Genomic DNA, 6,000 nt, shown 5'->3' with positions numbered 1-6,000 from the left:
CCGTCTCGACTTTATATAGGCGCGATGCGCTGCTCGGCTGGGAGAGCTCTTGCCCTCCCCGTCGAGGGGAAGGCGAGAGAGAGACGCCCCCTCCCCTCTCTCTCTCTCTCTCTCTCTCTCTCTCTCTCTCTCTCTCTCTCTCTCTCTCTCTCTCTCTTCACTGGCCAATAGAAAAAAGGAACGGCTTCCCCGCAGCCAATGAGGAAGCTCGGAGACAGGAAAAAAGTAGCATTACAGTCTCCAAAAAAGGTGGGGGGGATATCAGAGGATAAGGTGGGTGAGTCAGGATGAGGGCGCTGGCGGGGTGGGGGGACAGGAGAAAGTGTATTTGGGACGGGGGTGGGCAGCCGCGCGGGTCTGACACATCACTGGCCCTTCTTCCCCTTTGTAAGGCCGGGAGGCGATGGAGAGGGGAGCGCGGGTACTTCCCAGGTTTGCAAAATGTACCGCACGGGAACTCAACGGCTTCGTGTGCGACGTGGGTCAGGCAGGGCAATGGGGAGACGGGGCAGGATCCGCGTCTTGCAAAATACCGTCTTTTTCTGCCCCTGATGCCCCTTGTGAGAGAGAGAGACCGACGGGGTGGGGGACGACAGAGGGACAGACAGAAAGAGATGGAGAAAGAGAAAGAAGGAGACTGAGAAAGAAAGAGAGAGAGGATACACACAGAGAAAGGGAGAAGGAGAGAGACAGAGAGACACAGATGGGGGGAGGCAAGAAAGAGAAACGGAGAAAGAGAGACACAGAGCAAGAGAGGGGAGAGAAAGAGAGAAAGAGAGACAGAGGGGGGAAAGAAAGAGAGACAGAGGGAGGAGAAAGAGAGAGATGGAGAAAGAGAGAGAGAGACGGAGAAAGAAAGAGAGAGGGATATACACACAGAGAGGGAGAAGACACAGAGAGAAGGGGGAGAAAGAGAGTCAGAGAGAAAGAGAGAGAGATGGAGTAAGAGAAAGGGAGAAGGAGAAAGAGAGAGAGAGGGAAGGAGGGAGAAAGAGAGAGAGGAGAAAGAGAGGGAGAGATAGAGAAAGAGAGAGGCAGAAAGAGACAGAAAGCAAGAGTGTGTGTCAAAATCAGTTGATTTCATTTTTATTTTTGCAATATTATATTCCGGCGGTGGATTTTTAAGTGGTAATTTTTACTACCAAAAGAAAAAAAATCTGTAGCCAACCAGTTGGTTGGCATGTTTGATTTAAATTTCTGGAGCACTCTGATAGCTTTGCTTTGCGCTCCCTGCGTACCCAATACACATTTATTTCTCTAAGGTTGCTTCCGTGTGCGTAAGCATCACCCTCAAAGGGTTGCTAATATTTCTCCGGCATGACCCACAGTTTGAGGTGGTTTGTTTTATCCTTGGAAAAAAGGGACTTATGACCCTTTTTCACACTTAACAACCATTGCATCGTCCCCGTGGTCACGTGATCAAAATTCAGACGCTGGGCAACTGACTCATATTTATGACGGTTGCCATGGTGTCTCCGGGGGGGGGGGTTCATATGATCCCCTTTTACGACCTTCTGACAAGCAAAGTCAATGGAGAAGCCAGATTCATTTAACAACCATGTTACTGACATAACAATTGCAGCGATTCACTTACAACTGTGGCAAGGAAGGTTGTAAAAGAAGGCAGTATTCACTTAACTGTCTCTCTGAGCAACGGGAATTCGGGGCTCAATCGTGGTCGTAATTCTACTTGTATTTCAAATGATTTGTTTTGCGTGTGTGTTTGGAAAGCACTCACCGTCAAAGATGTTCCTTTCTATTCCCTTTTTTTCCAAGTAGGCTTTTGAGGGACGCTTGGTCATCAATCTCCTTTCTGGGAATTATTATTATTATTATATACTTTATTCATTAAACATCGCACAGTCAGCCAGATGTTCAATCTAGGTTTGGCATTTTTGTCTACCTATCGAGTCCTTTACCAAGGACCTGGGAGAGGCAAATCTGGATGTTTGATTGTGTTACAGATATTGTTGCAGGATGGAAGCAGTTCCAATGTCAAGCCGCCTTCTGCAATTATTATTTATACTTTATTCATTAAACAGGAAACTTAGCCAACTGAACATTCAAAAACGCATGGCAAATACCAGTCACTGGTGCTAATGGTTGATACGGTTTGCTGCCAGTGTCCTATTGATCAACCAAGCACCTTCTTAAAATATAAGATGTTCCGAGCAGCGCAGTTTTTTGCAGTTCCGCTGGTGTTATTGCAGGAAGCTGCAATTTGTGGATGTATCTTGTGAAATTCTTGGACATGGTGCCCAGTGCCCCGATGACAAATGGATATCACTGTTACATGCTTCATCCATAGCTGTGTAGTTTCGATGGCCAGGTCGCGATATTTCATGATTTTTTTTCTAGTTCTTTTTCTTCGACTGTCAATAAATTGTACGTTTTGGTTTTCAACAACTGTGATATCTGGCATGTTATGTTCCAAATGACGATCCGTCTGTTGTTGTTGTTGTTATTGTTACCATGTTTTCCCGAAAATAAGACAGGGTCTTATAAGCGCTTGGTCTTATTTTTGGGGAGGTCTTATTATTTTTGAGGTGCAGGAGGAGGCAAGCGTGGTCACCTCATGGCTGCTGCTGTGTTGGAATATTTTAGGGGAGGGCTCATTTTAACGCATGCACTCAAAAGCCCGATTGGGCTTATTATCCGGAGAGGTCTTATTTTCAGGGAAACAGAGTATTATTATTATTATAATTATTAAAAATGATTTATGAGGTTTACAAATCAGCCGGCTCCAAGATTCTAGAAGTTTTGGATTCATCTGATTTCAACCTTCCCAGAGTGCAAACTTGTGGAATTAAAGTACAAAAAGGCAGATTTCAGATTAATCCAATTAACGCTAGGGAAAAACTGCTTAACATTGAAAGAAGCTGGACAGTGGAAAGGGGGAGATGCGTTTCTTAAGCTGGAGGTTTTTAAGATGTATGTGTGTGTGTGTGTGTGTGTGTGTGTTGTATTTGTGCTGATAAATAAATAAAGGGAGACTAGTATAGATCTATTTCGAGCTATTTAGCTCTCATCAGCTAGCCATACCCTTACTGGGATTCGAACCTGGGCTGTATTATATCTTAGGCAGGAGTCTTAGCCACTAAGCCACAGGCTCGTCTCCTTATCAGTTGAGCCAGGGAAATAGGTATGTATTTGTGACCTGCCTGCATGGTCTTCTGTGATAAGCCGAAGGACAGAAAGAGGGAGTAGTGACCTTCCTCCCATATTTAAGCATACCAGGGGTTGTAACACAAATGATAGATAGATAGATAGATAGATAGATAGATAGATAGATAGATAGATAGATAGAGATAGAGATAGACAGACAGACAGACAGACAGACAGACAGACAGACGTACATACATACATACATACATACATACATACATACATACATACATACATACATCTGCCTAATGCCCCAACACTGGAAGTCTTTAAGCAGATGTTGGATAGCTATTTGTCTGAAACGGTATAGGGTTTCTTGCCTAGGCAGGGGGTTGGACTAGAAGACCTCCAAGGTCCCTTCCAACTCTACTATTGTATTATTATTGTGATAGATGATAGATAGATAGATAGATAGAGAGAGAGAGAGAGAGAGAGAGAGAGAGAGAGATGATAGATAGATGATAGATGATAGATAGATAGATAGATAGATAGATAGATAGATAGATATAGATAAGGGAGGGTTCATTTGGAGTTTTTTGGGAGTAGCAGGAAAGATTTGACAGCTTCAGTGAAAGTTTTGACTCTTTCAACTTTATGATTTAAGAATTCTGGGCCATTATTTATTGACTCATTTGATGTTTACATCATCTGCCATGCCTCTTTAGAGTTCAGCCCAGTTTTGAAATATCTAGTGTTTATCTGTTGATGCCACCCTCCCTGCATTGCCTGCTATCTTAGTCTTTTAGCTGTTTATAATAAAACACACGCACGCACCCAAAACCAGAAGTGCAAGACACAGCAATCAAACAGCAGAGAATATTTGTAGCTCCGGCTTGAATTGTGGCGTCCTTGATAACTGGTTTTCTTGTAATGAAATGTCTGCCAGAAAACAACCAAGCTCAGAGAGCACCAACGGACTCCACACAACAATGCAAAACAATTAAAATCAACAATTAAACACTTCTTTTCAAGAGTTGTGTTTTGCAAGTGGCCCCAAAACATTAGAATTGAGATGGCAAGACTGAAATGAAAAAAAGAAAAAACCCACAGACCTTCAAAGTGAGTCAGATTTCTTCATGTTTCAGATATGGTAGAATAAATAAAGACATTTATTACGACGAACTTATTTATGTTGTTGTATTTTTGTCCAAAAGACATCAAGTACAATGTTGGTGTACTTTTGCAGCCCTTCCCTTCAACCATATCTCACTTGCCAACTATAGATCTCAACTCAAAATAAAAAGTAAAGGGAAAAGTCCCCCGCGCACATATGTGCTAGTCGTTCCCGACTCTAGGGGGCAGTGCTCATCTCTGTTTCAAAGCCAAAGAGCCAGCGCTGTCCAAAGACATCTCCGTGGTCCTTAGTCATGACTAAACGCAAAAGGCGTATGGAAACGCTGTTACCTTCCCATCAAAGGTGGTCCCTATTTCTTCTACTTGGTTTTTCACATGATTTCGAACTGCTAGGTTGGCAGAAGCTGGGACAAGTAATGGGAGCTCACTCCATTAGGCAGCTCTAGGGATTCGAACCGCCAAACTGCTGACCTTTCTGATCGGCAAGCTCAGCGTCTTAGGCACCCCATCCCTCTCAACCCAACTCAAAATAGAGAGATATCCACTCAAAATAGCGAGCTTAGAAGGATTTTTGGGGAGTGTGTGGACTGATGGTTGGGAATATTGGATTCTCTCGGGAATATTAAAAGATGGGGAAATGCGTTGTGGTGATATTTGTCCATTTTTATTTATTTTTTTGCGGGGGAAGAATTATACTGATGGCAACGCCAAAAGCAACCTCCCCCTCCTCCCCCTGGTTAGCTTGTTCACAAAGGGATGTAGTAAATATTTATGATCCAGCAACGGGCCATGTTGTTATCTTGAGTTTGCAAGGGAGCAGCTATTCCATGGAACAGGCAACAACATTGTTTTGAGAACACCTAATTCCTCTTGGCAAGGAAAGATTGGGGAATCAGAGGGAGGCTGGTCGTGCATTTGAAAAGTCTTGCTTTTTTTTCTGTTTGTTAGGATAAAGCATTAGATCTCTCTCTCTCTCTCTCTCTCTCTCTCTCTCTCTCTCTCTCTCTCTCTCTCTCTCTCTCTCTCTCTCTCTCTCTCTCTCTTGAGATATATTGGTTTGTTTCAGGACAGCTCCTCTCTCAATAAAACTAAGTTTCGTGCATCTAAGCTGCTTTAAGCCCGCTCGAGGCTCAGGAAAGGGACTTTTGCTTACGAATAATGTGATTGCTGGTACAAATACATTCCAGTGAGTCTGTCAGTTATTGTCCTCAAATAGATTAAAAAAAAAAAACCAACATCTTTGAATTAAAGAATGGTCTTAAAGTGTCCCTCGTTACTTGCTCCCAAACGGTTATTTCTATGGTATTTTCATAATCCCATGAGCCTCTGTGGAGATTCTCGGTCATCCAGGTCATAGTTGTCTCAAAGGTGCTTTTTTCAAAAGGCAACTGGACTTTTTTTCCTCCCCTGAAGAAGAAAAAGATGTTTCGCTTCTCATCCAAGAAGCTTCATCAGTTCTGGCAGGTTGTGACCTGCCAGCAGAGCTGGCAGCAGATTCGGACAGTCAGGAGGTTGGGGAGGAAGATGGGCCAGTCCTGGAGTCTGATGAGGGCTCTGCGTCGGAGGCAGAGAGGGGGCCAGGGCCGTCTTGACAGTTTTCAGCTACCTTCAGAGTCAGACATCAGTGAGGCAGAAGAACAGCTGGAGCCTGTTCCCAGTGTGTGCATGCGCAGAGTTGCCAGACGAAGGGAACAGCTAAGGAACAGGGGTCAACTTGGGAGTAAAGTCACAGGTGGACGTTGAATGGCCCCTTCCAGAGGA

Source organism: Natrix helvetica (genome assembly GCF_964273705.1).
Source record: "Natrix helvetica genome assembly, chromosome: 14".
Classification (NCBI taxonomy): domain Eukaryota; kingdom Metazoa; phylum Chordata; class Lepidosauria; order Squamata; family Natricidae; genus Natrix; species Natrix helvetica.
This window is presented reverse-complemented; position numbering follows the sequence as displayed.